This window comes from Myotis brandtii, unplaced genomic scaffold (assembly GCF_000412655.1).
Source record: "Myotis brandtii unplaced genomic scaffold, ASM41265v1 scaffold415, whole genome shotgun sequence".
NCBI classification, from domain to species: Eukaryota; Metazoa; Chordata; class Mammalia; order Chiroptera; family Vespertilionidae; genus Myotis; species Myotis brandtii.
In genome coordinates, this window is record NW_005365953.1 from 194,154 (window position 1) to 206,586 (window position 12,433).

General features: G+C 40.8%; 1 long non-coding RNA gene across 1 annotated transcript in view; it reads right to left on the minus strand.

Moving 5' to 3' along the window:
• Positions 1–1,519, minus strand: part of LOC106727367 — a 16,874-nt gene extending 15,355 nt beyond the window's left edge. The window contains exon 1 of the long non-coding RNA XR_001363541.1: positions 1,507–1,519. This is a non-coding gene — a long non-coding RNA (uncharacterized LOC106727367). The remainder of the gene's footprint in view (positions 1–1,506) is intronic.
• Positions 1,520–12,433: the final 10,914 nt, after the last annotated feature.

Here is a 12,433-nt window from a genome sequence, read left to right on the forward strand (position 1 = left end):
CCACAAGATGGCCGGCAGGGAAGGGCAGTTGTGAACAATCAGGCAAGCAGGGGAGGGTAGTTGGGGGCAACCAGGCCTGCAGGAGAGGGCAGTTGGGGGTGACCAGGCTGGCAGGGGAGGGCAGTTGGAGTGAGATCAGGCTGGCAGGGAACGGCAGTTGGGGGTGACCAGGCCTGCAGGACATGGCAGTTGGGGGTGATCAGGTCGGCAGGGGAGGGCAGTTGGGGGCCATTAGGCCAGCAGGGGAGCAGTTAGGGAGCAATCAGGCTGGCAGGCAGAAGCGGTTAGGGGCAATCAGGCAGACAGGCAGGTGAGCGGTTAAGAGCCAGCTGTCCCTATGGGATCGGGCCTAAATTGTCAGTTGGACATCCCCCAAGGGGTCCCAGATTGGAGAGGGTGCAGGCTGGGCTGAGGGACCCCCCACCCCGTGCATGAATTTCATGTACCAGGCCTCTAGTTCCTCTTATATCTGTCATTTATTATTTTCTTTTAGATATGGTATAAAAAGCTCAGCATAGAGGCTCTATATTCAGCATCAATAAATGGGCTCTTAAAACTGAATTCAGTCCACCAAACTGCTCCAGTAATTACCTCTCTCTTATATAATTGTGATTTTTTTTTGTAATTGTCCTGTTAGAACTGTTATTTACTTTCCCAATAAAAGAGACTGTCCTGTGAATGAAAGAAATTGGCAGAGGCTTTGGTATTAACTCCCTGTGTCAGTAAAAAAGTTCCCCAGCAAACATTTCTGGAAATGTTTTATATGTATTTGTGATAATATTGTAAAATGATTACATGGTATTTTTAAAAAGATTTAATTATATCATGAAATTTAACATCACATTTAATATACATTTTAATTCCTGGCTGGGTAGCTCAGTTGGTTAGAGCATCATCCCAGTACACCAAGGTTGTGGGTTCAATCTCTGGTCTGGCACATGCAAGGAGCAACCGATGAATGCATAAATAAGTGGAACAACAAATTGATGTTTCTCTTTCTCTCCCACCCTCTCTCAATATATAAAATGAATAAATAAAAGATTAAAAAATATACATTTAAAATATTAATAAGGTATAAAAATGCCTTATAAATACATATAAAAATGTATAACCTTACAGACTAAATAGATTCTGACCTCATATTCCCAGGACAGGCTTGTGAAATTCCTAGAGTCCTGACAGACTTTGTGGACCCAATTGTATGTATGAAAGTCTGCATATGGGACCATGATGAAAGTTCTGTTTAGGTAGCACCATACACAAAACATCTCACCAAAGGCATGAGTGCAGTCTGAAATCCAGTCCACTGTCAGTTCGCCAAGCCTTCGGCCCCAGTTAAACTATCTTCAGTGAGATGAAAGGGCACTTAATTCTGCACAGCCATAGGCTGTCCTCTAGGAGAGTAAACGTCCCCTAATTTGTATACAACTTGATATAGTTAGCAGTGGCCTTTTCTGTACCTTTAGAGACTCTCCACGATAATTTACAAGTGGTGGGGAATATCACACCCTGTCATCCCTTGAGTTGGAAGAACATTTTTCAAACCAATCCAAGTCCTATCAACAAAGAAGACAAAGAAAGGAGGGGGAGAAGTAACAGACACACCTAATGCAGTTAACCGACTTAGACATCAAAGTAATTCTGATTTATATGCTAAAAATATTTTACCAAGCTTAAAAAACATTTAAAATGAATTAAAATGGAAAGCCTAGAATGAATATATATATATATTAGTAACTAAAATTAAGATATTAACAAATGTGTTTAATAGCTGAAAGGTGGCACTAAAGGAGAAGATTTGTAAACAAAAAGAAAATTCAGTAAGAAATACACAGAAAGAATTTTAAAAAATACAGAATAAGGCATAAAATGACATGTTGAAAAGTCTAACACACATGTTATTAGAGTCACAAATGGAAAGGAAAGAATGAGGTAGAAGTAATACAATACCTAGCGATACTAACAGAATTTTTAAAACTAGTGATAGACATCAAGTCACATATTCCATTATACTCATAAACTCTAACCACAATAAATACCAGAAACAAACTAATAAAAATTTTAAAATAAAAAAGCATACACATGTAGCCACTTCAGAATCAAACTGCAGAAAACCAGTGACAGGAGTTGGTTTTACTTGAAAGTCATTTTATCCTCAAAGAAGCAATAGGAAGACTGGAACTGTCTTATCAAAAGAAACAGAAAGCTAGGAAGCAATGTACTCAAAGAAAATAAAAAGGAGTGGTTGACTAGAATTCTATCATCAGCAAAAAAATTTCTAAAAAATGAAAGGAAAATGGGAGATTTTTTCAGATAAGAGAAAACAATATAATTTTGGCAAACACACGAAATGTAATACTAAAGTGATATCTTCAGGCAGAAATAAAATTAGCCCAAATGGGGGGAAATCCTATATAATAAAAAGGTTATATGCAAATAGACCGAACGGTAGAACAACCAAACAACCAATCAAAGCGTAATATGCTAATGATATGCTAAGGCTGCTCAACCGCTCGCTATGATGTGCACTGACCACCAGAGGGCAGTCAACTGGTCGACCAGTCGCTATGATGTGCACTGACCACCAGGGGGCAGATGCTCTGAACAGTAGGTTAGCTTTCTGCCAGGGTTCAGCTGATCAGGACTGAGTGAGATGGGCCAGACACACCCTGGAGCCCTCCTGCGGTCCCTCCTTGGCCCGATTGTGCACCAGTGGGGTCCCTCAGCCTGGCCTGCACCCTCTTGCAATCTGGGACCCCTCAGGGGACGTCCAAGAGCTGGTTTCAGCCTGATCCTGCAGGCCACTCCCCTTGGGGGGCGCCAGACTCAGGACTCATGGCTGGTGAGTGCTGCTGCTGCAGCAGGATCCTCTCCCAATTGGGACTGATTGAGCATGAGCCCATGGCAGGCACAGTGGGACCAGGATGAGCGGGAGTGGCAGTAGGAGCTGCAAGCAGTGTTGGATTGTGGGTTTTGGCCCAATCGCACCCAGAGGGATCCCACCTGTGCACGAATTCATGCACCGGGCCTCTAGTTAAGAATAAAAAGCTAAAAAAAAAAGTATAAAAATTTTGGTAAGTCTACATGGCTGTTGACTGTACAGAACAATAATAGCAATAACAAAGTCTTATAAAGTTTAAATATACATAGATTTAATATTCATCAAAAAACAATGGGAAGAGGGTAAATGAATTTAAAGATTTTTAAAATCTTGCTTTGTCTAGAATATGACAGAAATACTAATTTACATTTAACTGTATTAAATCAGAGAAGCAAGCTTAATGTATTGATATTGATATTCACTAAGTAATAGTAATGTAACTAATAAAAGGGGAAAAGTTACATAATACATGCCCCTTCACATATGAGAAAAAAATTAACTAAATAGACAACTAAACACAAAATAAGTAAAAATAAGGAAAAGGAATATGAAGTAAAATGTTGCATACTTCTTAGCTCAGTGATAAATAATTTTTTTATATAAAAAGTATAATTACCTAATATGAATCTGGTCACAAGGAATCTATGGAGTTAAAGCTACATACTTTACATGAGAAAGCTATTCAAGCATATCTAAAATGGAAACATTACAGCAGATGTGGTACATACATAAATGGAATACTACTCAGCCATATGAAAAGATAAAATACTGCCATTTGTGACAACATGGGTGGAACCTCAAAATATCATGCTAAGTAAACAAAGCAGACAGGAAAAGTTAAGAACCATTTGATTTCACTCAGATGTGGGATATAAAACTAAAAGCAACAAATAAACAAACAAACAAGAAACACAAACAAAACCTCATAGACACAGAAGTATGGTGCTCACCAGAGGGAGGGGGCTGGAGGACTAGTAAAGGGTAAAGAGGTTCAAATATATGGGTATAGAAAATTATTTGACTTTGGGTGGTGGGCACACAATGCAGTATGAAGATCATGCGTCACAGTAATGTACACATGAAATTTATATCATGTTTTCTTGAAACCTATATAATCTATTAACTGATGACAGCACAATAAATTTAATAAAAAGAATGAAAAAATGAGAAATTAAGAAAATACAGTATAAAAATGAAGAAATAACAATGATATCTTACCTAATGATCTTACCTAATAATAGACAAACATGTAAATTGACTGTCCCTCTACTACACTCACCAGCCAATCAGGAAAGCATGCAAAGTAACCCAACAAAGATGGCGGTTAATTTGCATATATAGGCACCCAGCAGCCTGGGTCCCGGGAACATCATCGGGCACCCAGGTCACTCCAAGGTAGGCCCCGTGTGGGCCCTGAGCAGCCTAGGAAGGGCCTGAGCCAGGGGGCTCCTGGGCAGGGCTGAGCCTGCGATCAGAGCCGAGGGGGCCCTTGCCCAGACCTAAAGCCTCAGCCATAGGCATTAGGCCTGGGCAGGGGTGGAGCCCGCGATCAGAGCAAGCAGGCTCGGAGCCAGTGATCAGAGGGAGCAGGGGCGGAGCCGGCGATCAGAGGGAGCTGGGGGTCCCCTGCCCAGGCCTAACGCCTCGGCCAGAGGCATTAGCCCTGGGCAGGGGTGGAGCCAGCAATCGGAGGGAGCTGAGGATCCCCTGCCTAAGCCTAGCGTTAGGCTTGGGCAGAGGCAGAACCGGCGATTGGAGGGAGCAGGGACGGAGCTGGCAATCGAAGAGCACGCCATCGGAGGGAGCAGAGGTGGAGCTGGAGATCGGAGGGAGTTGGGGGTCCCCTATCCAGGCCTAAAGCCCTGGCCAGAGGCCTTAGGCCTGGGCAGGGGCCAAGTTGGCGATCAGAGGGAGCTGGGGGTCCCCTTCCCAGGCCCCAAGGCTTTAGGCCTGGGCAGGGGCCAATCCTGGGATCGGTTTGAACTACAGAGGAAACACCTTTTCTGACTGCTCATTGGCTAAGCTCCCTGTATGCCACTGGTAATATTCTTAGTAACTTGGGTAATAAGAATCCAAGAAGGTGACCTAGGGTTTTTCCACCATACTCCTGGAGAAAAAACAGAAGGTCCACTGCTGGAGGGCTAATAAATGTCATATCCTGCCCTAGACAGTTTGGCTCAGTGAATAGAGCCTTGGCCTGCCAACCACAGGGTCTGGGTTCAATTCTGACCAAGGGCATGTACCTAGGTTGCAGGCTCCTCCCTGGTCAGGGCCCAGGTCAGGGCTCATGCAGGAGGCAACCAATCAAAGTGTTCCTCTCACTTTGATGTTTCTCTCTGTCTTTCCCTTTCTCTTCCACATTCTCTAAAAATCAATGGAAACATATCCCCAGGTGAGGATAAAGAAAGAAAGAAATGTCATATCCTATGAAAGACACTTCTTGAAAATGCCTAAAGAAAGTTGTCATTTTTTCATGGTAAAGGGACTGGAGTCTGTGTTGATGAAAACAAGAGGCCAGACTGCGGCTTAGGCCCGCTCCCCAAGGGGAGCAGGGAGCGGGCCTAAGCCGTCAATAGGACATCCCCTGAGGGCTCCCAGTATGTGCAGTATGTGAGAGGGGGCAGGCTGAGCTGAGGGACCCCCCCCCCAGTGCATGAATATCATGCACCGGGCCCCTAGTCCTATATAATAAAAGGCTAATATGCAAATCGGCCAAACGGCAGAACGATTGGTTGCTATAATGCGCACTGATCACCAGGGGCAGACGCTCAATGCAGGAGCTGCCCCTGGTGGTCAATGCGCTCCCACAGGGATATCACAGCTCAGCCAGAAGTCAGGCTCATGGCTGGTGAGTGCAGCGGTGGAGGTGGGAGCCTCTCCCACCTCCGTGGCAGCATTAAGGATGTCCAACTGCCAGCTTAGGCCTGCTCCCTGAGGGCTCCTGGACTGCAAGAAGGCACAGGCCGGGCTGAAGGACCCCCAACCCCCGAGTGCACGAATTTCATGCACCAGGCCTCTAATAAAAATATAAATGTAAAACCCATGATAAATAGCTAAGAATGTTTAAAAGCATTGTCTCTGAGAATCAGTGTGAAGGCAGAAAGAACAAGGTGTGGGTGATTTCTCATTGTAAGACTTATTTCACTCTGGTTAAGTGAAAATATCAAGTTAAAATAAAAAGAAATGTGGGGAAATTTTATCCTTGGATGAGTACTAAGAAGAACATAGACATTTAAGTAGCTCAGGCAATTACAAACAGCAAAGGTTAATAAAATACCGTATTAGGTTAGTATAAGAAACTAAATGGCTCCTTCATTGGGAATTGTTGACATGATTTCAACATATGACAAAGAAAAAGGACAATTATTGACTTGAACTTTACTTCTCTCTTTTAAGGTCAACATATTTTTCCTCAAACTAGAAATGTTAAAATATTTTTATTTGTATCTTATAAGAAAAAAAAAGAGATTGTTTAACTCATCCTAGATTCACTGAGAAAATCCTTTCAGAGAAAAGTCATTGGACCTTGGAGGAGGCTAGATTACACGGCTCTCAAAGAGAAAAAGAAAGCATATTGTGTAAATTGTAGATTGTTTGATAGATTTCCCCCAAATCTTAGATTTTGTGAATGTTTTAAAAATATATGATCACAAATAAATAACAAGGACAACTGTGCACTGCTCAGGCAAAGGCAGGCAAAGCAGTGGAAGAAACATTTGTCCGTGCTATTTCAATAAGAGCAGCTCTTTATAGAGTAGTTTTGGTGCTAGATCCTAATATTTATGTGAAGGAAGATTTCAATGACTATGAAGATTTGAACATTATTGGGAAGGACATCATTGCCATTTACAACAACATGGCTGAAATGTCAAAATATTGTGCTAAACAAAAAAAAGTAGACAGGAAAGTTAATAACCATCAGAAAAGAAGTCAGGAAACTACAGCTCATGGGCCCAATTTGGTTTGCTATATGTTTTTGTAAATAAAGTTGTATTAAAATAGTCACACTCTGGTCAATGATTGTTTTCTTCTATAGCAACAGAGCTAAATCGTTGCAACAGGCCATCTGTCTTGCAAAGTCTAAAGTATTTACTTCTAGCTCTTTATAGAAAATATTTGCTGACACATGGGTTATATAAAACTCAATGCAATTAATATTTTATTGAACAACCATACTCCTTATTATTCAACAATTACATCCATGATTTGGATTAAGAAGGTGTCATTGAAAATATTTTTGACAGCAAATAATAGAGCTGAACTGACAATGACTTAATTAACTCTACAGGAAATTATTCTTTATGCATAAAATCAGGCCTAAATATAGTCATCTGAGGATGGAAGCTGTTTACAGATGTCAGCCAAGACCCAGCCTCCTTCTAACTTCTTGCTTTGACTTATTTTTTATTATTATTATTTTTATGTTCATCCTCATGGTCACAAGATGTTGTACCTTCAAGAATCACATCCTCATTCAGATAGGACAAAGGGAAAGAAAGCTTTTTTTCTGATGAGTTTTTTCTTTTCCTTTTCACTTGGGTGGCAAAGACATCCACAAGAACTTTTGCCTACATTTCATTTGTCATAGCAGATTATTTATTTATCCAACAGTTATTTATTTTTTGTTTGTTTTTTAAATTACAGTTTCATTTAATATTTTTATTAGTTTCACATGTACAGCATAGTGGTTAGATAATCATATACTTCACAGTGTTCTTCCTAATACTTCCAGTACCCACTGGCACCATGCGTAGTTATCACAATATTATTGACTGTATTCCTGTGCTGTGCTTTACACTCCCGTTACTATTTTTAACTACCTGTCCTCTTTCCTAATATTCCCAGTACCCACTGGCACTGTGCGTAGTTATCACAATATTATTGACTGTATTCCTATGCTGTGCTTACACTCCCGTTACTATTTTTAACTACCTGTCCTCTTTAATCCCTTCACTCTCACCTAGTCCTCAAGCACCTCCCCTCTGGAAACCATCCGTCTGCTCTCTGTATCTGTGAGTCTGTTTCTGCTTTGTTTGTTTGTTTGTTTTTGTTTGTTTTTGTTTGTTTATACTATCCTTTAGATTCCAAATACAAGTGAAATCATATGGTATTATTCACTGTCCATCAAACTAAGCACGGTGCAAGGTACTAATGGGATAGTAGTGAGTAAACATAAACAAGCTGAGATCACAACCTACAAATAAAGGCAGATGGTTAAATAAATAACTATAATGAAAAGTAACAGATTTTATTATATTGATGTATGGAGTAAGAAATGGTTCCCAGAGGAAATGAAGTCCAAATCAACTCTGAAGAATGAATAAGAACAAACTTGTACTGGCCAAAGAAAAGTCATAATCTATGTCCCTGAGGTGAGATGAGTATAACGTATCTGAAAAAAAGTCCAAGAACTTTACTATTTCCACAGTGTAAAATGGGCATAGGGTGGGGGCCCCTGAAGATGAGACATGAGAGGTCATTAGAGGCTCATGGTGGATAGGACAACTACAATGAAGGAGGTTACCCACAGAGCACTTCCCTCCTTACCTGAAGTCACCTAAAGGGCACTGGAAAGCTCCCGCAGTGGTGGAGGGATTTGATCAGAAGGCCACTTTAGAATGATCATTGTGGCCACAATGTGGAAAGTGAATTGAAGGCTGATAGCACATGGCAGTGCAGATACCCAGAGGAGGTCACTGGGATAGTTCAGACAGAAGGGTTTCCAAATGGGTGATGCAGCAGAGGGATGAGAAGGAAGTAGACAGATTCAGGAGGTCCTTAGAAAGTGACCCAAGACTACTTGATGAGCCTTGGGTGGCTGAGTTGGTTGGAGCATCATCCTGTATACCAAAAAGGTTGCGGGTTCAATTCCCAGTCAGGAAAGGGTTTCCAAATGGGTGGTGCAGCAGAGGGATGAGAAGGAAGTAGACAGATCAGGAGGTCCTTAGAAAGTGATCCAAGACTACTTGATGAGCCTTGGGTGGCTGAGTTGGTTGGAGCATCATCCTGTATACCAAAAAGGTTGCGGGTTCAATTCCCAGTCAGGACAACATACCTGGGTTGCAAATTTCATGCCCCTATAGGAAGCAACAAATTGATAGTCTCTGTCTCTCTCTCTCTCTCTCCCAAAATCAATAAACATATCCTCGAGATTTTTTTAAAAAGTGCTTGATGACTGATTACTCTGGAATGAGATGCTGGTATCTGTCTTTGTCAACTGGCTGTTCACTTGATAGAGAGCATTTTGAGGAGACACATGCTGAGAGGGGACCATCATGAATTTAGTCTGGGCCACGTGAAGTTTGAGAGGCCTGTAATCTATATAGGTCTATATAATCAAGTTGGGAAATCAGTAGACACCTGGACATCAGCTTTGAAAACTGAGTAGTTAGAGAGTTTGGGGAATCTTCAGGGTCTAGCTAGAAATTAAGGCACAGTAGTAAGTGAAATCTCTCAGAGGCTTGTGGGATGAGGACAAGCCCAAGCCTATGCACATAGCTGGTAAATACTAACGCAGGCAGAGATTCTCAAAGGATTGGCAGACAGGATCAAATAGATGCTTTTTAAACTACAAGAGGAGACTTTCTTATGGCTAAGCCATGTAATTTGTAATCATATTACAGCTCGGGAACCAGTGATCTGAGGCTTTGCCAAAGGAAAGATGTCAAGAAGGAGGTTTTACAGGGAACAGCTGAAAAAAAATTAAGGAAATACAACAGAGGGTGAAATTGTTTCAAAGAAGAGATAGTGGTCAATAGTGACAAATGTGTTTAAAAGTTTGAATAAAAAAGAGTTGGGAATTGCTATTGTGTCCAACGCAGACATTTTGTTGGTATCCTTTGAGAAATGCCATTTCAGCGGGGTCAGGAAGTCAGGAGATAGATTTCCCTAAGTAAAATGTGAGGCTGGTGTGGGAGGGATGAAGGTGGTCAGAGGAAAATATACACATGTACATATAGTGGTTAGAAGACATGTAGACACAAGAAGCATGGCAGGGCAATGTGAACCAGGTACAGAGGGGACAGCAAACAGGGAGCCCTTTTCCAAGATGGAAGAGGCTTAAGTATTAATGGGAAAAGGAGAGAAGGGAGTTAAATGATTTGGAGCTACGACTGATGAAGAGATTGGTTTCAGAGACGAAGAGCAACAGCCTTTCTGTTATGATGAGGGGAGGAAGGTGTGTTGGACCCTCCAGCATTCGAAAATTTCAAGGCAATATTTTCCATACCTCTCTTCAATCAGATTAGTCTACAATTTTTCTACCGTTTTTCTTCTCTCTCACTGATTTAGTGACTTTTTGGTATATGTGGCATTCAAGTTTCAGTATTCAAGATTTAAATTGGGTAGCTTCTTAAAAATCAATCAAATGGTTTAAAAATATATTTTTCCATTGCTTTAGATTCAGCGGTTCTCAACCTGTGGGTCACAACCCCTTTGGCAGTCGAACGACCCTTTCACAGGGGTCACCTAAGACCATCCTGCATATCAGATATTTACATTATGATTCATAACAGTAGCAACATTACAGTTATGAAGTAGCAACGAAAATAATGTTATGGTTGGGTCACAACATGAGGAACTGAAGGTTGAGAACCACTGCTTTAGGATAAATTATGTAGAATGGAAATTATCTTTTTGTTTGTTTGGTTTTTGTCCCTCTGTTTTTTAAGCTAACTACCAGACAGAATATTTTTGCATTGCTTTTTTTTTTATCAATTTTTTAAATATTTATGATAATCTACTCTGTCTTAAAAGAAAAGCACCATCCAATGTCAATCTCTGGCAAAGAGCAGACACTCAATAGACATTTTAAATTATTAAAAAAAAAAAACCAAAAACAAAACACACACAATAAATCAACCTCATACCTTTCAAATCGGCCACCAAATGCAGCCTACCTTTTGTATTTACAGTTCAGATTCCACTCAGGGAGCCCAGGAGCCGCATAAACAATTAGTTTTAATTGAATTCCTTTTATTGGCCAGATATTCTATTAAGTCCTGTATTTTTAAGAAAATTTTATATTGTTCCCAACTCATCTCTCACTCCTGATCTATGTCTTATACCTGTGGTTCTAACCCTACCCATACACCCCTGGATTCCTGTCTTTCCTGACTGTCCTTTCCTGGTATTGCTTTAGTCCTCTGATGGTTTCTCACCTGGACACCTAAGAAGCCTCCCACCTGAGCTCCCTGCTCTCAGTCTCTCTTCACTCCTTCCACCTTTAACATTTCTGTTAAAGTTACCCATCAAAAAAGTCAAACTCAATCACATCACTGACCTGAATTTCTTAACTGATTTATCCTTATTTAAACCTACACTTCTCTGTGTCTTTGCCTCTGTTTAGAATGCCCTATCCACCTTCTTCTTCTCACAAATTCCTGCCCATCCTGTAAAGTCCAGATCAAATGTCATCTTTTTCATGGAACTGCTCTCATGTTTCCAAGCATCATTACTTCATATTTTTGTAATGTCACTCATCATAGTTCACTCTTGTTTGCCTGTATAATGAATCAAGTTGTTCCTCAAAGCAGGAAGACCTGCTCTGGCCACACCCCACTCCCACTGCGTTTTCCCATAATCTAGAAAAGTGTCACATTTGACCCTGTGTTAATTAGCTATGCTACCATGGCAAAGTAGCACAGACTGGTGGCTTAAATAACAAAAATGTATTGTCTCACTGTTCAGGAGGCTGGATGTCTGCGATCAAGATGGCAGCAAGGTTGGCTTTGTCCCGGGCCTCTCCTTGGCTTGTAGATGGACATCTCCTTATGCCCCTTCACATCATCTTCCATCCACATGTATCGTTCTGTCCAAATCCCCCTTTCATAAGGACACCAATCATATTGGAGCAGGGGCTCCTTATTCAGTCTTACCTGACCTCAGCTGATTACATCTACAAGGGCCCATTTCCAGGTAGGTTTATAGTCTAAAGTACTGGTGGGCTAGGACTTTAGCATATGAATTTGGGGGTGACATATCAATCCATAACAAATGTGTAAATAAACTTGTGTTGAATTACTGAAAAAAAAAATAATGAAATGTTGTTGCTTTGTTTTTTGAAATATACCTCACAGTTTTCTTTCCTTCCCAATCCCACCTGCTATTTTCTTCACTCTTACTCAAAAAAGTTTTCATTGATCACTGCCCTAATGCTCAGTTCTCCAATCTACTCTTAATATTGCTGCTACTTTATTCTTTTTAAATGCTGTGTGCATCAACTCAAGGTTCTTGAGGTTCTACAGGGCTTACTTTCTTATACTTTATCAAACAAAAAATTACCTTCTTTTAAGAACTACCACAATCTCAATCCATCTTATTTATTATATCTTAGCAATGTATAAACTTGGCCTGTATGAATAACAACACTAGAATGAGGGAATCTTGAGAGAAACCAGCATCCAATATTTGATGGCATATTTTTAGGCAGATAAAATCTAGAATTAAGCCTTGGGAGTTGCTGGGAACCAGCAGGCAGAACAGCATTGTCCAAAAATTTTGAAAATGAATGAGCAGGCAAGTGCAAACATAGCATCAGGAGGTCTAGAAAAA